We start from the raw sequence: 22,458 nt of genomic DNA, 5'->3' as shown, positions 1-22,458 counted from the left end.
GTCCTAAGCTCCTCTCTGCCTCCAAACCCCCTGTTTCTTTTTTACTGTCTTATCCCCACTGCCTTTTCCTCTTCCCCTCAGCAACCAGGTTTCTGCCTCAGTTTCTTTCCTAGCTGTCTCCTCCTTGCCACCCCTTATCTGCCCCCGCCCAATATCTCAGCTGTCTGCCTCAGTTTTCAGCCCCAGTCTACCTTAAGTAAACCCAAGCCTCAAGTCCTCAGCCAGCTTCTCTGTAGTCTACCAGTTCTAATCCTGGTTCTGGCAGCTTTAACTCCCTACACTTTAACTCTTGCTCTCTCACCTGAACCTTCCCCTAAGTATCCCAGGTACCCCAAGCACACACACTGTACCATCCAAGTTAGGAACTTACTTGTGTGTATGTGTAGGTGGGTTGTATGTGTGTGAACTGGTGAGTATGTGTGTGTGTATATATATATATTTATGGCATTGTGTGCATGATATACAAATTAGTGATCTGTGTCTAACTTTTGGGGTATATAGTGTATGTGTTTGAATTGGTGATAGGTATGCATGTGGCTAGGATGGTTTGGATATGTATGTGCCTAAGCTGGAAGTGTGTGTGCATATGCACCTAATTGATTTGTGTGTTTGTATATGTGCAATTGTGTGACACCCTCCTGTCTAACAGCACAATATTGAGATCCTAAGAGTTGGCCTGACCCCTTGAAGTTCTGTGGAAAGTTGTATATGAAATATTTGTCTTCCTAGATAATATCAGAATGTGAATGTGTCCAATGGAACTGACATGAATTCCAACTAAAAAGACAATTTCCACATTCTTTGTGTGCATTTTTTTAAGGGAAATTATTTTCTTGGTGTACACATCATATTTATCTGTATTCTAAACTGATGGCTCTATAGTAGGGATAACTGGGGGGCACCAGAAAAAGAAAGCAAAATATTCAGGCATAGGAAAGGAAACAAAAAAGCTACACATGCTGCAATTAAAAAACAATGTAAAAGTTTCTATTTTTTGTTGATGTACTAGGAAGAAGAGAATTAAATCATGTTGGGTACATGCTTTACTTAGAATGTGATCCCAACTATGTGTGTGACAGTTGGACTACCAATCATCTATGCTCCAGATTTTCCCTCTTCCTACCTTAGAATAGAATTATAGTAATATTTATTCTCATAAATATGATGGTTTTACAGTTGAGTTTAAGTCTCAAAAAATGTTCTGGCAGCTTTAACTGGATCAGAGATTTCTCTCTCAGCAAGTGCCTTGGTACCATTAATGGTGTTTAAATGAGCTGGTTCTGCTTCAAGAGAAACAGAAGTCAATGCATTGCAATAGAAATTACAGTAATTTATTCTATCATAAAAACTCATTTAAGATATTTTTGTGGGTACATGGATATCATGAATCTACACATATTATTGTATTTGGTGTTTTGTATGCACTGTATATTTTGCTTCCTTTATTTTCCCCTTCAGGCTACTGAGTTGTTTTTCAAAACAAGTGACTTGCTTATGCAACTTATTTTAGCAACAACCATTTACAATCTTTCTTCCACAGATATTACATGAGTGCAACTGATTACCAACATATTAGAATATGCAGTCAGATCACCTGAGTTATAATCTCAAAAGCAAGTTAGGTACAGTCAGCAATTAGCCTGAGAAACCTGCTCAGGTTTTACAGGAAGTCAACCAAGTCTTTCCTTTGGGGACAGAGGAAGCTCACTGCCTAAATCTTAATCTAGAGAGAAAAATATCTTAGTATTGGTTTCTAATTCACGTCTTTCTCTTCTCCAGCTGGTCAAAACCTAGGTTTCCATTTAATGGGAACTTTTTACCTTACAATATCTGGAATTAAAAACATTTATTTCAGCAGACTTTCCAATTTGGACACGTGATGCTTCCAAAATGAAATAAAGCCACTCTCCTCAAGACTCATGGACTATGTGAAGCTTATTTAGCTTGTGACTGATAATTTGAACAATGCTCTTCAGTACATGAAAATGCAGAGAAAATGAGCATTGATGACATTTACCATCTTTTGTGACTGTTGACATATCACAGGGGCAACAGCTCTGAGCTGAGAAAAAGGGACCCATGTTTTGTTTTTACAGTATATGGTATACTGCTCATTTTGTTCTTTAGGAGTCCTGTGTGGATGGCATACAATCTATTGAAAGGATTTCAATACCTACATTGAAGGTAACAGGACAATGTTGGTTACATGGGAAATATGGCAGATTCATACGTAATGAAGGAAAAGGTGTCATCCTACTTTTATATAGTGCATGGACCAGGGCACACCTGTCATTCAGTCCACTTTGCAAAGAGGGAAGTGTACAGTTGCTTTATGCTGAAAAAGGTGGATATTTTCAATAGAAGTCCAGATGGTGATCTGCTTTCCAGTTGCATCAGTCTCAGAATATTTCCTGTGTGTATAATGGCTGTTAATGCCACCAATATAAAAAGCTACATGGGGAAAGTTAGTGGTGTGTGGTCTGCCCACCCAGGGCATGTCCAGATGAGTGCATGTTTGCAGTGCCACATACTGCACAGTCCAGTGTTCTCTGCGCTGTCAGGGTGTGCTGCCCAACTATGCTCTGTGCCAGATTTTTTTCCACAGGTTTTTTTGACCTCTGGATACCCAGCAGTAAAACAAAACCTGTGAAAAATAAAATGGATCGACAGATGCTCAGCCAATGTGCACTGCTAGAAAGTGGAGCTGGGTCACCTGGAGCCACTCTCTGCTGCCAGCCAGACTCCATGTGGCAGAATTGCCATGGTTGGAGTCCCAGGAGGCCCCCAATACCCCAGGTAAGGCTGGTGGAGCCAGCAGAGCACTGGCCCCAGCCTCCCCTACCCCACCTGGGGTAACTTGCTGTGTGCCAAAGTGTGCATGACATGGGTGTTCCTTGGGGACAAGAAATGGTGGTGCAAGGTGTTACACTGCTACTTGCTACATGAACCAAACATGCCCCCAGTGTCCTCCAAGATTTTGACATCTAAGTCCTTGCATAATGTAAGTTGCTAGACCATGCTATGAATCATTTTTAGAGGCAAAAAAATTGAAAAAGGATTTTTTACCTTAAGCCACCTCTACATGTTAGAAGGATGACACAATTACCTGGTTAATTGCACAGTTATCTTATGACCAGCTACTCAGGCAAAGTAACTATCATGCCATAAAAAGCTCCAACTAGCTAACTAGCTATACAGTTAGACCTCAAAAATGGGTACTAACTTTATAACTGGTTGCTATTGAGCCTTAATTTAAACATGTGGCAGGGTTTCTCCCAGCACCATCCCAGCCACAGCGATACACTATGGCCATTGCAAAACCTGGGAGATCACAGAAACTGCCAACTCCCTGAATTAGAGATTCATGAAACCTTTGGGCCTGGGGTACTACAGCTGCCATGATTCCCCACACCCAGAGGTGCACGAGACACCACTGAGTCTGAGAGCCCCTGAACTGAGGGGATGCCCAGTTATGGCAGCTTGCTGCTTGCTGGTGCAGGGGGAGCCCAGGATAAAAATACCTGGAAATAAGTCACGATGAGATCTAATAAGAAATCCTACAATCACTCCTTCTGCCATGTATGTGTGGCAAGGCAGAAGGTGTGATTGTGCAGATCATCCATTAGATCCCATTGCACCTCTACCTGCACATGTAGAGGAGGCCTTACAGTCATTTCATTATTTGCTGTGTGGGTCTCTTGCTGAGTACCTGCACTAATAATATTGTCCTTGAGGGTCTTCAAGAGGTAATTTGACTTTGTTCACCTGAAAGACATTCAGTGTTTAACTGATATAGGGTAGGCTCTGAATTTCATTGATTTGGTCCTTCCATTTTTCACTAATGTCTTGGACATTGCTGATGGCCTTTTAATGATATTCTTTATAAATTAATTAGTAACAGGCCAAACGGGAATCATGTTAAGGTTAGCGGTCACACTTCTCATACTGATATAAGCTAGATTTGAACCAATGCAATGAATTTGAAAAGTTCTGAATAGCATTCCCAGTTCTCTGAGTGAATCAGTGGCTTTCTGGACCATTACAAGATGAATTCATAGGCTAAATATTCAAAAAGAAAAGCTCTGACATGTATGTTCAAAAACTGTACAGTTTTAATATATGCATGTTCAAAACAATGAGGAGGTGAGTGACAGCAATATCTAATAGAGATAAGGGCTCTCACATTACAATTTTAGAAAGCCTGCTTCAAATCCTTACTCTGCATAAGGCAAATTCAAAATTCTTCATCAGAATGAAAAATAATTCTGATGTTTCTTTTTTCTTTTAATAAACTCCAAAATTGGAATTTTTTTTGGACAACTTTACTGGAAAGATATATTTTGTAGTCAAACAATCTCTTCTGCATTAGCCCTTTCAGCATTTGGCTCAGAGGCTATACAATATATCAGTGTTTCACTTTTTAAGCAGTATGGCCAAATAACAAATTAAATCAACTGAAGAAATATCATACTCTTTTAGTTTTTCATGGTTATTACTACAATAAACTCTACACACAAGTGTGGGTTAACTTAGTGAATTCATTTTCATTTTTTCAAGGTAGGCTAACAAAGTATTTCACATATACTATGCATACTACTTTTACCAAATCACATGCAACTATCTAACTCATTTTTCAGTGTCATGAAGAAGAATCCAGGAAGGAAGTTTTTTAAAAAGAGACTTGTCAGCTGCAGCAGGTGAGTCCAATACAACTGTGAAGTCGCCAAAATTAGATGATGCTGAGAGTAACTGCTTTCAAGTATTAATGTTCTTCCAGCTCTGCTTCTATTAGGTGATTCTAATTTGAGATGATAAGACTGTTATGCCATCTTCTCAAACTGAGACATATAATGCTATTTGTATTGTACCACACTGAAGAAAGAGCTAGGATCTGGTTGTCAGGGGAAAAGGTGCTGTATTAGTTTATAATACAATATAATTTACTGATGTCTTCCATTGTTCATACAAAGGCATGAGACACTTCACAACTGATTACAGTCAATACAAGATACTATGCAAATAGAAGTAAACAATGTGGTTTAGCAGTAATTGTATTTAACACTTATATAGTATATTACAGACATTAAATAATCAATTTTCACAACATCCTTGCAAGGCAGGGAGGTTTTTCCCTTATGCTACAGAATGGAAAATTGAGAGATAGCATGGAAGTAATTTGCCAAAATCTTCAGGAGTCAGTCAGTAAGATGGAATCCCTGCCTCTCTCAGCCTACTTTTTGTACCATGACTCATTATTTCTAGAAACAGAATAGACTCCTAGCAAGGGTGGCATGGACACCTACCCTGGAGATCTTCAAAAGGAGACTGGACACATGCCTTGCTGGTATTATTTGACCTCAGCAGTCTTTCCTGCCCAGAGCAGTGGGACTGGACCCAATAATCTAACAAAGTCCCTTCCAGCTCTAAACTTCTGTGAATCTGTGAAATGTTAAACCACATTAAATGTGTGGAGAGTCACATATGCCATGGCTGTTTAGTTCAGGTCAGTTTAGAACCATAAAATATTCTGTGTAAAGGGTGATTCTATACAACACAATCTGTATCCAGAATTCAGAATTATAGAAGAAGGGGAAATTGCTTGCTCTTACTTTCTGTACTGTAGTCTTTATTCCCCCCCACCCCCCTCCACACACACACTTGTTACAAGGGCATTACAAAGGAGAACACAATAGTGGAGTTTCAGAAAAGAATCACTGCTGTGGAAAAAAATAGAATAACTGAAGTGTAGGATTTAACTGTTTTATTTGACAAGAAATTTCAGCTCTGAGTCTCAGGTAAAAAGGAATTAGCAGATTTTCATACCAGATCTAAAAAGCTGAAAGTTTCATTTAGGTATTGCCTTGGGAAATGGATCCATATCCATTGTGCCTAGTAGAACAAAGACTGAGTCTACTATTGACATGGTTTATTGATAATTTTTTCTTTAAGATGACAAGCTGCTGGTTGCATATAAGCAAGTGGAGATTAGGAGTATCTTTAGTCCTTAACTCTTGTTATGAATTTTCTGTGAGACTCAGAATACCCAAAAAGCAATTGATCTACTCCAGCTAAACTGAGATTCATTTTTTAATATATTAGCTTATTGTGCTAGTAGTGCCTCCATTTTCTATAAGTTTTCTCCCTCCTATCCCTTTCCTCCACTTAAATAGGCATGGTCTGCAGTGATATTACTAAATTATTATTCTTTTAGTGATGGGCTATGGAAGCTATATGTTATTCCTCAGTTTCTTTTCTGGCCATCAGAGCAAGGATTACCAAAATCACACATTTAAAGGCAAGATAAGGAAAGGAAAATAAAACAAACCTAAATGACTAAACTTTCAGTATCACATTCAGTATCACATTCATTGTAATGAGTGAGATTGTATTTCTGACTCATATAATGGAGGATGAGTCTGTATTTTCAACAAACCTGCTCTCATAATTCTAGCATGGCATCCTTGAATAATCGGTAAGCTCTACTTGCTTCTTTTGATCCTGCCCTGGCTTCATGGCTTCCTAAGTTAAGAAGGTGAACAAGTTTCTATTTGTATAGCAGGGAGGAGGAAAATAGAGAAAACTGGCCTGTATTCAGACACTCTGTAGTTCATTTCTCCTTCTCTCGGTCTCCCCCAGGAGGTTTGACATCAAGCTTCAGGAAAGAAGTTTGATATTTTTAAGATACCCCAGTTTCACTTTTATCCGATTGTCTATGATTTCCTCAAAAGATATATTAGAAGAACTCACCAAAGCAGAAAACTCTAAGCCAGATCAGACTACCCCAGCCATTCCTAAGTGTGGCTCCATGACAATTACTAATGATCAAATAGTATTGAAAAAGATTTCATACATCAACTGCCAGAAGGATTTTCTCTCTCTCAGATGAGGGGAAGTCAGCAATGACTACTGCAGATTCAAATGGAACATAACAGAAATAAAATTCTATAGATCTGGTTTTGTTTCATCTCATAGCAGGAAAAAAATACTACATTCTGAATGATTATTCAGAACAAACCAATAGAAAAGACATTGTGACCTAAGTTAATGGCAGCACTCTCAATGCTGAACAGAGCAACAAGATTTTACCCACCACCAAGAGTATTCTTGTCAGGGTAGACTTTCTACCTTATCTTGTTTTCCTTCACTACTGAGACAAGCTTGTATGTTAAATATTTAACAAAGAAGAAGAAGATGTTTTAAGAGCAAACAAAATGTGAAAGTCCATCAGATTTTGGCTACTTCTTTCCTTTGTTTGGTCAAAAAACCTGAAATTTGAAACCCACAGACACTAATGGGACCTAAATATATTGCACCTGCATTCTCAACCCAAACCACCAGTGTAACTTCAACATAAATAATAGGTCCCTGGGCTATAACATAAATACCAAAAGGGGAAGCAGCCCTCTGCCATTTTAAGAGGGAAAACTTTCCCTCACATCTCAGCCAGGATAGCATCCCAGCCCTGGGCTATATCCTAGTGAGCTCCCCAAGCATCACTGCAGGTATGCATGCAGCACCACAGTCCCTTCAAGAGCTCTGCTACCAGGAGCTCTTCACCAGGGAGAGACTAGCTTGCTAACCTGAGCCTCAGGCTTATATTCTCCCAGGGCTGCCTGCATGTGCCTGCTAATTGGCTTAATTGCCCTGTTGCCCTGGCTACCTGCAGCTGCTGCATGCCTGCCTGGCCTGCAGTGCCTCCTTGCTGGGTTACTTTTCTCTTAAAGGATCAGAGAGCTCCATGCTGTGTTACAGTGTACCAAAAACCACAAGGCAACTAGAAAAACCACAGTAAGTATCCTCATGTTGCACTAAAATGGTCATTCATTTTTGGAATAACATTTTGCTTTCAAGAAGTAACTCCAGTTGTAGCTCATAGTGCTTCATCCAAGAGTAAGAGATACTGAGACAATTAAGTGACACTGTCTTGGCAGTGCATTTCCATTGGTATGCCATAAGCTACATGCAATCTGCTTTGTAGTGTGAATCTTTTCTACTTTGATGTAATCATCCCTGTATTTTTCTCAAGCACTATACCATATAACAAACTGAAGAGAGAAAGTAAGTGAATCATGCTACATAATGACACCAGCTGTGAACAATGCAGACTGTGGCTGGCATTGCTGTACTTGTTATTCAATAAACCAGATGTTTTGTTCATATTTTTCATTAAAAAAAATTTAAAAAGCCACTGGAATAATACTTCTATCATACATGATCGGAAAACCCCATTGCAAGTGAAATACTCAAGAGGTTGTTTTTTTATTAAATATATGTAATATATTTTTAAAAAACAGTATTCATTAAGTAATGGCAAAAGAACAAAAAACAACATTTTCCCCTCATACTATTTTGTACTGCTATTTTTCCCCAGGAATTTGGTTGCCTGATGAGCTAATATCATTGAAACATCCTTTTTTGTTGTTGGAGGTTTTTTGTTCAGTTTTTTTTTTTTACCTCCACTATCAACAGATCCATCATTTGGTCTATAAACAGATTTTTAAAAATCTATTAACTCTCACAAGGCCTGCCCCTGCCCACCTCAAGCCCTCAGGGATTATGTTGGTTGTCATAGACATGCTAAGAAGGAAAAGAACTGCTGTCATGAAAGACATTCATTTAGGAGCAGTCCCAGATCTCGTGCTCTATAGACCTAGTAGAGGCAGGTATCTTTGGAAGTGACAAATGACAAATTCAATCACACAGAGAGGTACTGAAGCAGGATCTAAGCACTAGCTTAGTCAAAAAACAAACAAAAAAGATAGAAGAGGTAACTCCAGTACAAAATAGCTTTACAAAGAAACAGTGCATAGGGCTTCTATCTGACTCTGCATTTACCCATAAGGAGGGATCTCTGTTAATCCTCCTGGAAGTGCCCCCCTGCAATGGCTCTTTTAATGTTTTTCATTTCACCGATTGCTCCCCAGCCCCTGACTGGTGGAAGGACCCCACTGGTCAGTATGTTTGCTTCTCATTACTGGGAAAGCAAAAACTGTGGTTTTAAATATGTTGTGGTTTTTACTTCCCCAGTGATCAGTGGCCTGACTGGTGGGGCCCTTCTGCCAATAGGGGGTTTGGGGGAGGCAGCAAAATGAAAAAAAAGTTAAGGAATTGCTGCAGGGGAGAAGTGGGACACTTCTGGTGCAATTTACAGAGACCCCTGCCTGTAAGCGATGCTTTACTGTCTCTTCCTCCCCAGTCTCCTTTTATTGTTATTTATTAGCAATAACATTGTGTTGTTGTTGTTTGTTAAATTGCCAGCCCAGTAAATGTTGGATTTGACAACTGATTTAAACAGGAGAAAAAGATTCTTGCCCTTTCTCTCCCCTTCACTAAGACTATATGTACTAAGGCCAGGAACACATGGAAACATTCAAGAATACCAATAAAGCAGAAGAAAGCTTGGTGAGATATTTTAAGCAAAATATAATCTTATTAGGATCACAAGAAAATAGGACTTCATAAGGTCACCTAATCCAGTCCTCCCGTTCAAACCAGGATCTTCCCTGACTAAATTATCTCAGCTAAAAAAGATCTTAATGACTGAAGATTGTCTTAGCCTTGGAAACCTTTAGTTGATCCCAAATTACTGAGGTGGACATGAGTTATAAGAAGTCATCTTTTTTAACACCCAATTCTGAAAGTTCTGTTCATTCTCTTGTAGGTGGGAGGAATTGCAATGTATTTTTTATTGTAATTGTTCATGCTAAAGAACATCTTCTTCTGGATAAGCATGAATTATTGAGTGTTCTAGTGCCCTATAACATTTATAATTCTCTGGAGGATGCCTGTCTTTATACAAAAAACACTGTCTCCAGGTGAGAGTACTTGCTGTACAAATTTACTTTACCGATATTTTAATATAAAATGGCAAGAAAGGTCAGGAGGATTGAATGAGGGCAGACACCATCAATTTTACTTACGCTTCACCTTTATGAGGCAAGAGCCAGAGTAAATATAGTATCCATATGGCCAATTTTGTCGTGTTTTGTTTGTACTGCAGGCTTTTATTGTAGTCTGGAGTTGAACTAAGCTGACCTGGCTGTTATTAGGGTTTCCACTTGACCTCCTTCTTTAAGCCAGTGGCACATCAAACACCTGATCTTTGCTCTGTGACAAAATAAGTGGTACCAACTAAGACAAACAAGAATGACTCAAAAATATCATCAGCATGAAAGATGACATTTTTGGGAATTGTTTGAATATAGGATCATATTTAATTCTAGGTACAGCTGTTCAAAAAATCCCTGGAGGAAGCTCTCTATCATGCTTTAGTTAAAGCACTATGGGTTAAAGCACAAGTAAACTAAACAAATGTTCACTATTTGTGTGGGGGGGGGGGGTAGCGGCTTAAAGCCTGCCTGCACTGACCAGTGGGAGCACTCTGGCACCTCTTCCAGGAGCCTGGCAGAACTGACATTTTCCCCAATCCCCCCCACCCCCCACACACACTGCCAGCCGGCAACTGCCGGCAGCAGTTGTGGGGGAAGAGACCCCAGACCCCTCTCCCCACAGTCCCCCAACCTGGGCTCCATTGTGGTGCAGCCCAGCAGGAGAAGCTACATGGAGAGAGGCCAGTCCCCTGCAGACATCCGCAGTATGTTGTTGCTTGGCTAGGGTTGCAGCAGGGAGAAAGACCCCAGATGTCTCCATCCAATCTCCACCTTCTTCTGGTGTGTGTGTGGAGAAGCCTGAGTACTTGCCTAAGGCACAATATCCCCTTACCTGTGCTCCTCCTAGAACAGTTTGATTCCATCTAGCCTATGGAATTCAAATATTTCATCATCTATTTCTCACAAAAATATGCAGCTTAGGGATACATAAAAACATAATGAACTCTTTCCAAACAAAATATTTTTTGTCCAGTATTTTTTATTTTGGCAGGGGGGTGTTCAGGCATTTTTGTTAGAATCAATTTAATACTCCTTGGTTGTGACATGAACACAATGAATTGCCAGTATTGGTGCCTACAGAACCAACTGTGTCAAAATATTTTTTTCCTATTCTTGTGATATATGCTTTTGTTTCTATATTAAGTTTCATGTGGGCAGTTTCAGGCTACACTTGTTTTATGAAACCAATCTGCCTCAACTGCCTTTGTTTCTGAAATATGTTTTTATTAAGTCATCCCCAGTATTACAAAGTTAGAAATACTGATAAAAATTAGTACAAGGGTACTATACTGCACTAAGTTACAAGATAAAGCCCTTGCTAATTTAGTGGAGAATTATTTTTAGATTCAGAGAGGGAATCTGTTTCTGTTCATTTCATGTAGCTGTCAAAACTGCCTGTAAACAGGAAGCCAAGATACTCATTTCTCTAGACTGCTGACAGTGGTAGAAAACGTACACCTTCACTTACGCAAATATACACCGCTCTGTATCAAAATATAAGACCCGTGGGAATCTCATCTAAACATATTTCAAATCCAGTTAAAAATAGTGCTTCAACAAATGACACAGTCTATCTTTAACATTGTGATAGAATATCACCCATAGTTATTATTGAAGGGATTTAAAGGGTTTTTTTAAAGGACTTTCATGCAAAAGGAAGTGCTTTTCTACTGATTGGGACTATATTCAATATGCTCAGACTTGGTATAGAATACAAATGTTTTGTTTATCCTTTCATAAATGAGCCATTTTTAATAGGGTCTTTCACATTTTATGATCCTCTTAGGTCTTAGCTTTATGTTGAGTCATGCAGTCTTTGTTATTTATGCTTAGTTGAAAACTGAATTTCCTGTTCATAATGATTAAAAGTAAACTCCTTAGAAATTATAAGACAACAGTACAAACAATAACAACTGCTGTTGTCTCATTCTTTTTTGTGAGACTCTACACTTTTTTCAATAGTTTCTTAGCAGAATACTTTCAAAACTACTTTGTTCCTATAATAAATATTGATTTTGTAGAAGAACAAGTTGTAATGATAAATTAAGCTTTGTCTTTGCTGGTTATCAATTTTTCCTATAAATCCTATAAATGTTTGACTTAGATTGTTTGAAATAATTGGCACATTTTCAAAAAGCAAATCATAAAGTGAAAGGACAGCTTCGAGTTACACTTATCAGGACAGTGCCTTTATATAGCAGCAATAGGCATCATCACATCCTGTTTTATGAACTGTAGTGGTAAGTAATAGCAGTACCTGATACGAAACCAACTAAAATGATTTGGACTAGATTCAGTTGAGATAAATCACTGAATTTCAAGGATGACAAGATATTTGGACTCTGTAACTGTTGTTACCCTTAGACTTAGCCTCCCTTTTTTTACTTAAAATAATAAGAGAGGCTACAACACTTGTTCTGAGGTAACAAAAGGAAGCTGACTACTAGATCTTCAGGTCATCTTATTAATATAATGGGAGAGGTATGTGCATAGAAGATGTGCATCTCACCTGTTCAGAATAGGATCAACTAGTCAGAACAGGATTGTCCCCTGAAGGCACTCAGGCAAGAAAATAAAATATAATATTCAGCTTGTAGGATAGAACAGAAGAAATCTACATAGCTATCAAAAAGCAGATGTATTCAATAGTCTGCAATGCAATACCAGAAAGGATATGAGTAAAGAGGTAGAGTTTGACAAGTGGTCAAAATATGAGGTGCTGAGGAGGGGATGAAAGATAGACAAGCAGTGGGAAAGAAGAGAAGGAGCTGCCAAAGGTAATATTCATAGAGCAGACAGAGAGGACAAAAGAACAGTAGATAACTTCGCTGCCTGGAAAATATGCTTCCGAATGCATAAAAAATGTGTGGCCATTGCCAGACTCAAAGTCACAAAAATATTAGCTGAATTGCAATAAAACACAGCTTGAAGAGGGTCCTTCTGATACTCCCAGCTTGAAGACTCCTTCCAACTTTCTGACTACAGTATATAGATTCACATCTTGTATTAGCAAGGGTTTCATGAAATTTTGATGGCTGGCATTAGATAAAAAATACCAATACATTTATGTAAGCAGTTCATATTAACATCTACCGTATTCACCTAATGCACTTTTTAAACTCAGAGACCTCAATATACATGATTGCATTTCAGGGTAATCCATGAGTCTTTAAAACATTATAATCCTCCCTCTTCCTTTAAAAATTAAAAGAAAGAAAAAGAAAAATAACTGGTCATAGATTCTTGAGCCAAGGGTGGTTTAGTTTTCATGGACACTTCAGTCTAGATATGATGCTGTCCTGTACTTATTTATTGTTTCAGATGTTAAGCAGATCAAAGAAGCATCAGCCTAAAAATGTCTACATTTCAGTGTAACAGATTTCAAAAGCTTTAGATCTGTTTAAACTAATGAATTATTCATTTCACAAATGAAACTTTGAAAGTAACACATACAATTACCTGGGGATTCTACTGTGATTTCACTAAATATTTTTAAGGAAGAAATGATTGCAGGTATTGTACGCATTTCATCTGAGTGGATCATGAAATTTTCTTACCCAATTCCTTTTTTTAACCCGTTTATTACCTGCAGACAGTTTGCAAGCTTCACGGTCATAAAGTTTTCAGTGGCTGGCTTTGAAATTGATTTTATGTGTCTACAAGGGGGGAAAAAAAAGATAAATTTAGAAACCAATTACCAAGAATTCATTGCTTTTTGTGAAACAATCCTCAGAATATTACTAAATGTCATGCTTATTTTCTGATTAAAATTTATACACACATACACACACACACACACACACACACTAATTAAAACAAAAACAGCAAGTTTAATAAAAAATGCATGTCATCATAATAAACAAAAAATCTGTAACACAACCAGTGCTGAAAATATATTTTAAACATGTTATGAAATACTGAAAAGTTCACTTGATCAAATATATTTAACATCTTCAAAAGGCAAATGTGGGAACAAAAATTCATAAATGGTCTTGACACTAAGAAACAAAGACTAAACATTCACATTGATTTTATGGTGCATTATAATTTTCCTACGCTCTGAAATGTTTCCACACATGAAACATGAGAATGTCTTTCCTCCCTTATGATAGGCCTGGATCTCCCAGTAATCAGCTTCTTTTCCTCTGCTGATTGTGTGTCTTTATCTCACCCTGGGCACATCTACGCAAGACGCTCCATCACCCTAGCATCGCCAGGCACAAACTGTGATGCTGATGCTATGTCACTGCAGCAATGAGCTACATCACCATAACACTTCACTACGGTGATGTAGCATCTAAAACAACCCCCACACACTGCTGGAACTGCACAGTACCAGTGGGTACTGTACTGTCATACAGTACTTGCTAAAACTAGTACTAAATGATGGTGTGGTACCAAATGTATAATCAGGGACATATGTAGATGCACCTTCTGTCCTGAAACTATTTTTTACTATGTTGTGTTTGGCTTGTTTTGACCAGACTTCATGAAGAATGCCTTGCATTTGGAAGCTTGTTTAATGTTATCCCAACCATAGCTGGACCAGTAAAAGATGTCACTCTAAGAAGTCCTTGTCTCTTATATAATTTCTGAACCATCACAGCTACAACCCTCTTACACTACTTAAACATATTTTAAACATTGGTACAAATCAATGGACATGTCTACATATGCCCCCATGGTGCCATTGTTATTAGGAATTGTCATTGTTCATAAACGAAGTACTAAATTATGGCATAGTAGCAACCATTACTGTCCTGTGCTGGCGGGGCATGGTTATTTTTATCCACTATGTAGCTATAGCGATGCAGTACAGAAAGGGAGTGCATCACTACAGCGATGAGCTGCAGCGTCATGGTTTTTGCCTGTCAGTGCTACATTGCCATAGTGCATTGCTGTGGCAACACAGCATCTCATGTAGGTGCACCCACTGAATCTAACCACTCCATTTCATGTCACCAATTTTTTAAAATATATTTGAAAAAACAAAACAAACACAACATAGTGAAAGATATTGAATGAAGAACTACACTGAAAAAAATAACATTGTATCTAGTGGAAAGGAATAACTCAAATTCCTGTTTTAAAGCACACTGAAATGCGAGAAAGAGCAACAGAGAGTAAGAGAGAGAAAGAGGGAGGGAGAGACAGAAAGGGAGGGAGAGAGAGAAGCAGAGGGGAAAATAACACATGATCAAAATTTAATTAAATTTGATCTGAAAAAACTATTTACAAATTTGATTGGAGAAAGTACTTTGGTTTTAAATATAAATTTTAACATACATTTTGGCACTGTGAACAATTGCAAGACTATACCTTCTACTGTGCACCTATATCATACAATATTTTTTGTTTAAAAATTAGTATAGGGATGTAAAATTGACACAATGATTCCTCCATGATTCCACTATGCTCTGGAATTGGCCAATATTTGATGCATTAGACACAGCTTAGCGTTTTACAGCTTCTCCATGCTTCTATTCTCGTCAGAAAATTAGCACACAGCAATCTTGAAAGGCTAATTCTGAGGTAAAGGTTTTATATGGCATGTGAGTGAAAAGGGTGTTTCTTTCTAATCACAACCACCCTGCAGAGGAAGCATAAGCTGGCTAATAATCAATTCCCAAACATCAGAAAAGACATTACAAATGCTAAAAGACAAACTATGTATATGCTTGTGTAAAATAAGTTACAAGCAACTCATTACAGATGGAAAGAAGACTGTAGTTCTTGTACAGTTTCCCATTTCAGAAGACATATTTAGTGTAAAGATAATTTAAAATGCAGGACAGGACTGGCCTGCAGGAGCAACTGCCTGGTGCTTATAACACTACCAGGGAACATAGGAGACCTGGAGTCTATTTCTGGTTCCACCAGACTTCCTAAATCCCTTTCCAACTCTAAGGCTACTTTGGGTCATGAGAATACAGCCTATGGTTAAAGGCAGACAAGGTTCTTTGAGTGAATCTGGTATCTTTTATTTGATCAACTTCAACAGTTGGGGGAAAAAAATAAGCAAGCTTTCGGGTTCAAAAACCCTTTGTCAGGCTAAGGAAGTCTCTGCAGTTGGTGTGTGGTCTTCCTGGATGGAATGAAAAGTAAAGAAGCCAGAGGCTGGTATGCATGCAAAACAGGCAGTCAGTGAAGACGTAAATTGAGGAGTCAGTTGGTGAAAGACAGGCTGGGGGGCTGGGGGGAAGAGAAGGGGAATGAATAGTGGAGAGGTACCTGGGGAGTCAGATGTCAGGCAGGTTATAATGTGTCAAATCCAAGATCTATATTTAGTCCATGATTTTTAGTATCTAGGAGGTTAATGAAGTGCAATTCATAGGCTTGTCTCTGAGAAGTGTTTTGTAAGTTCCCTTCGAGGATTAGAACTGAGAGATTGGAGAGAGTGTGGTTTTCCTGGGAGAAACGTGCCCCCACAGGTAATTGGGTATTCCTGTCTATGATAGATTTCCGGTGTACGTTCATTCTGGTGCGCAGTTGTTGTTTGGTCTCTCCTACATATTTTCCATCAGGGCATTTGGTCTATTGGATGAGATGTATTACGTTTCTGGAGGTGCAGCTGTAAGATCCGTGAATGCTGATGGCTCTGTTGTGGTGTGCAGTAAATGTGGGGGTGGTGGAGATGTGTTGACAGGTTTTGTATTTCTTGTCATGGCATGGTTTGGATCCATTTGGTGTATTCTGGGCCTGAGGAAGTTCGCTTCTGGTGATGAGGTTAGCGAGGTTTGGTGCTTATCTGAAGGCTAATATGGGTGGCTCTGGGAAAATCTCTTTTAAAATAAGGTCTCTTTTTAGTACGGGTTGCAATTGCTTGAGGATTGTCCTTATGGATTCAAGGGAGGGGTGATGTGTCATAATCAGCGGTGTGCGATTTGTGGGGGTTTTACTTCTGTACTGCAGCAATTCTTCACATGGTATCCTGGTGGCTCTTTCAAATGTGAGATCTACCTCTCTGGAGGTCAAAGATGTGTCATGCCCTGAGAAGTCCATACTCTAAATAGGACAAGAGAAACATTGACAAAAGAATACCCAGGGTAAAACTTCAGGGCAGAAGGAAAATGTGTGGATTTTTAATTAGGTAAGAGGACGTGGATGGAATTTCTTGAAGAGGTAGATTTTAAGGAAGGATTTGAAGAAGAGAGAGCAATTGTCCCAGGCATGTCAATAGCATAATACAAGTTTAAAAAACAAAACAAAAACCGAAGACGATAGAGTAGGGGGGAAAACAAAGGGAGTGAAGCAAGCTCTGAAACTACTAGGAGCAGAAAATGTGGTTTTCAGGACTGGAAATGGGTAGGTCACTTTTTGCTGGGTGAAGAGTAAATAAAGCTCTAACAGCACAACCTTGAGCTTTTCAGGCAAATAAGCAGTAATACTGTTAGCTCCAGGAAATGGACTCACATACACATTATTTTCCAGGTTAAAGCAAGATTTAAAGGTCTATTTTGAGAATTTTATTATGCTGAGTAGATCTAAAACTAGCACTGATATTCATAGGCTCTGGATTTAGGACCCAGAGATCTTGTTCTGGTGGGGTGGAGGGGAGGGGGAGAGGGACACCCGCAGTCAGACTGACCACAACCTTTCCATTCAATAATAGGCAATTTATTGATATACAGCAAAAACAGAAAAGAAACAATACAAACAATCAAGCAATTCTATATATCTACCAAATTCTAGGGCTGTCATCAGAGTCAAAGTTCATCTGATCAAGATGCAGTCTTCACTCTGAGGCTGTCTTAGGTGTCAGATGTCAGCCATCCAGAGGTGGGATGCTGAGGCCCATGCCCCGCCTCCAGTGGGGTAGATGTAATGGGCTGATGGTATGCCCTCTGTCCAGGGTGGCCTTGGGGACCATTCCTGGGGGATGGGGACCCCTCTTGGGGAAGAGAGGGACTGAGGTGGGACCAGGAGGAGGAGGGATGGGAAGAAGGATGGGGAGGGACCCTTTGTTACTCTAAAGCAGGGGTGGGCAAAATATGGCCTGCGGGCTGGATCCAGCCCATCAGCCCATTTTATCTGGCCCTTGGGGCCTCTAAGGATTTTAGAAAATTACTTTTTATCTGCCCCTCACTGTCATCTTTGACAGGCATTCAGGGGCAGGAGGACCCAGAAGGAGCCTGTGGCTAAGCAGCAAGGTGATGCTGGCTCCACCCCACCCCCAGGCCTTACCCACCACCCACCCTCAGCCCCAAACCAGAAGCCTCCGCGGCTTCTGCCCTCCTGACCCTGGAGTGCCTGCCCACCCTATGTGAGTGGAAAGTAAGGCAAGATTGGATGTGGGAGGGAACTGCTGAAACAGCCCAGTGGCCAGGAGCTTGGTGCTTCCTGGGTCAGGCTGGAAGCAGGGGGAGGGCAGAGGGAAGCTGCTGCAGTGGTGGGGGGGAGCAGCACGAGGGGGGGTGGGGGCCATGGGAAGCAGCAGGGCCCGTGGGGACTGGTAGGTGCATGCACCACTCAGCTGCTTATTGTTGCCAGTGCTGACCTATCTAGGCACATCTCATCACAAGTGAGTGGCGCATGGCAAAGCAGTGACTAGGCTGGCTTTGCTGTGTGCCACTCAGGATGGGACAAGACAGGCCTGGCCAGGTCAGCACTGGCGAGCAGAAGCGGCAGCTGAGCCTTGTGCTGCTTGGGACCAGCTCAGTCATGGCTTCCCCTCCCCAGTGCCGGCCTGGCCAGGACTAAGAGGCACGTGGCAAAGCCATGATTTCTATTTACCTCCTCAGGCTTGTCCTGGCCAGTCCCAAGTAGCACATGGCTCAGTCACTGCTTCTCTTCACCAGTGCCCACTCAACTGGGCCTGTCACATCCTGGGCACATCCTCGGGATGGGTTGGCACCAGAGAGGCAAAGCTGTGGCTGAGCCTGTGCTGAGCAGCATGCAGTAAATGGCTCAGCTGGCTCAGCCACTGCTTCTCTTTGCCGGTGCTGACCTGGCCAGGCCCATCCCATCCTGAGTGGCATGCAGCAAAGCCAGCCAGCTGCTGCTTCCCTGCACGCTGGATGCAACAGGCCCAGCGGAGTTGGCACCAGTGGGGAGAGGTGGCGGCTGAGCCATGTGCACAGGCCAGGCCAGCAGAGGTAAGTGCACAGCTTTGTGCAACTGTTCCCAGAGCCCTTGGGGCTCCTGCCATGGCCTGGGGGACTCTGCCCCATTTCTGCTGTGCCCATTGTACACAGAGGCTGAGCCAGGAGCCTCCCAAGCCCAGCATCCTGCTTCTGCCAGGCAGCATCCTCTCATGGGCAGGGCAGTTGTACCCCATCCCATGGAGCTGTGTGGGCCAGGCTGAGCTCCACTTTGGGTGCTGCTGGGGGCCCAGCTGTGGCCCAAGTCTGCAGAGCTCTGAGGCAGCCCCCCTCTCCTCCGGTTGCCACCTTCCCAAGGCCTGGCCAGGCCAACCTACTTGTGGTGCCTCCCCCTCTGTCTGCTTCTCCCCGTGCCTGTGTCTCTCTTTCCTTCCTTCCCTCCCTCTTTCCTCTATTTTCTCTCCCTCTTCCTTCCTCTTCCTCCCTTTCTCTTCCCTCACTCCCTCCCTTATTTCTTTCCTTTCCTGTCTTTTATTTGTTGTCACTAGGTTTAGAATTGGTACTGGTATTTACCATAAAAAAGAAATATTTCTGATTATTAACCATATTAATATGCAGTGCATCCTGCCATATACTCCCTACCCCAGTGTTTTTTTGTGGCATGCCGGCACTCCAGTGCCTCACAAGGTAGACATGGTTTTTTTGGCACTCTGGCCAAAAAACATTGCCTACTCCTGACATAGGACATGTAACAAAGTGTAACTTTGTTCCAAGACCATATTACCTCCGCCCAAAAGGAGTTCTTCTGGGGGCAAAGGGAGGGACTTTCAGTGGCAAAGGGCAGTGATTAGGGGGAAGGACTTCTGGTCACAAAATGGTGACCAAGGGGCAGGGCAATGGCCAAAGGGTGGGGCTACCCATGCAGTCCTCAACAGCTTACCAAAATTCATGAAGTGGCCCTCCAGCTGAACTAATTGCCTGCCTCTGCTCTAAAGTCTCTGCTTTTGTATTCTCTGTTCCCCCTAATGACTCTTGATGACTCTTCATGACTATTGTTGGCTGGTCCCTCTGTGTGGGTGCCATACATCCACATAGCTTATCACATGCACACATACTAATTTGGTCTTTCCAGGCTTTCTCCTAATTTCATAGTTTTATAGATATTAGGGTCAGAAGGGACCTATTAAATCAAGTCCAACCCACTGCCCTGGGCAGGAATGAGTGGACACACTTGAAGGGAGAGAGGCTGCAAATAGATTTAGATGGACTACAAAAATGGGCAGATGAGAATAGGATGGGGTTCAATGTGGATAAATGTAGGATGATACACCTTGGGAGAAGAAATCTGCAGCATACATACAGGCTGGGGAGTTCCCCTCTTGAAAGCACAGAGGTGAAACAGGATATTGACTCCAAGATAAACATGAGCCACCAATGCCAGACCACAGCCAGCAAGGCCAGCCATACATAATCATGCATCCAAAGATGCATCTCAAGCTGGTCTAGAGAGGTGATACTCCCCCTCTATGCGACTTTGGTCAGGCTGCAGTTGGAGTACTGCATCCAGTACTGGGCACCACATTTCAAAAGGGATGTGGCCAGCCTGGAGAGGGTTCAGGAGGGCCACCCACTTGGTGAGAGGGCAGCAGGACAGGCCATATGAAGAGAGACTGAGGGACCTGAACCTATTCAGCCTCAGCAAGAGGAGGCTGATGGGGGACCTGGTGGCTGCCTACAAACTCATCAGGGGAGATCAACAGCATATAGGTAGAACCCTTTTCTTCCCAGCACTACCTGGGGTTATGAGAAACACTGGTAATAAGCTGATGGAGAATAGGTTTAAGTTAGAGATCAGAAGGCAATATTTTACAGTTAGGGTGGCCAAAATCTGGAACCAACTTCCCAGGGAAGTGGTCCTCGCCCCTACCTTGGGCAAATTCAAGAGGAGGTTGAATTATCACCTGTCTGGGGTTTTGTGAACCAAGCATTCATTCCTGCCTGTGGCAGGGGGTCAAGCTAGATGATCTGTTCAGATCCCTCTTGACCCTAGCTATTATGAAACTATGAGTGCTGGGGTCAGATGACCCCCGCCAGGTGTCTGTCCAATCTCATTTTAAATACCTCCAAGGAAAGGAAAAGGGACATCATCTCCCTTGGAAGTGTATTCCATATTTTGACAACACTCACTGTAAAGAATTTTCTCCTGATGTCCAATCTGAATTTGCTCTCTTCCAGTTTGTGGCCATTATTTCTAGTTACCCCAACAGGTGTCCTGGTAAATATTGTATCACCTATTTCTTGCTGGCCCCGCCTGATGAGTTTGTAAGCAGCCATGAAATCACCTCTCAGCCTCCTCTTGTGGAGGCTGAAGAGGTTCAGGTCTCCCAATTGGTCCACATAGGGTTTTTCTGTAGGCCTTTATGCAGACAAGTGCCCCACCTCTAAACCCTCTCCAGGCCATCCACTTCCCTCTTGAAGTGCGGTGCCCAAAACTGGGATGCAGTACTCCAGCTGTGGTCTAACCAATGCTGCACAGAGGGGAAGTATCACCTCCCTAGACCTGTTCATGCAACACATGACACTTATCCTTGTTAAACTGCATCCTGTTCTGTTCATCCCATTTCCCTAGCCTGTCCAAATCAGCCTGGATTCACTCCCTGCCATCTCGTTTGTGTACCACCTCTCATAGTTTGGTGTCATCAGGAAACTTGGACAGGGTGCTTTCTACTCCCTCATCCAAGTCACTAATAAAGATATTGAATAGTACCGGTCCCAGGACAGAGTTATGGGGGACCCTGCTGCCTATATTTCTCCACGTAGAAACTGAGCCATCCAGCACCACTCTCTGGGTGCATCCCACAAGCTAATTTTCTACCAGTGAACTGTGTAATAATCTACATTGCAACTATTTAATAAGAATTGGGTGTGACACTGTGTCAAAGGGCTTTTTAAAATCTAAGTAAATAACATCTACCGCTATTCCTTCATCCAAGTATTTTGTGACCTAGTTGTAAATTGAAACCAGTTTAGTAGGGGAGTGTCTGCCTGCAATGAACCCATGCTGATTGTCCCTTAGCATCATTTTACCCACTGGTCCCCCACAAATGTGATCCGTAACAATTTCTCAAAGGTCTTGCCAAGGATAGAGGTGAGACTAACTGGCCTTGTAGTTACCTGGTTCCTTTTTCTTCTCCTTCTTGAACATAGGGACCACATTGGCCCTTTTCCAATCCTCCAGGACCTTTCCTGAGTGCCTTGAGTGCACAAACAGTTGTGCCAGCAGTTCCGCTATGACTGCAGCTAATTCCCTAAGTACCCTGGGATGAAGATCATCAGGACCTGTTGACTTAAATACATTCAACCCCTCCAGGTACCCCTTTACTAGGTCAGCACAAACAGATGGTGGGTTGGTATCTATACTGGGCTTACCTAAAGTCCCAATGGGAAGCGTATTTGTATTTGTGTCCAGGAACACAGATGCAAAGACATCATTTAGAAGCCCCGCTTTGGCTATCCTATCTGTTAGA

General features: G+C 41.5%; 1 pseudogene; it reads right to left on the bottom strand.

Moving 5' to 3' along the window:
• Positions 1 to 16,145: 16,145 nt before the first annotated feature.
• On the bottom strand, positions 16,146 to 16,757 carry LOC149868432 (uncharacterized; annotated as a pseudogene).
• Between the last annotated feature and the right edge of the window lie 5,701 nt (positions 16,758 to 22,458).

This window comes from Crocodylus siamensis, chromosome 3 (assembly GCF_052110815.1).
Source record: "Crocodylus siamensis isolate JL-2025a chromosome 3, ASM5211081v1, whole genome shotgun sequence".
Lineage (NCBI taxonomy): Eukaryota > Metazoa > Chordata > Crocodylia > Crocodylidae > Crocodylus > Crocodylus siamensis.
The sequence above is the reverse complement of the archived record's forward strand: the minus strand, read 5'-3'. Positions and strand labels throughout refer to the sequence as shown.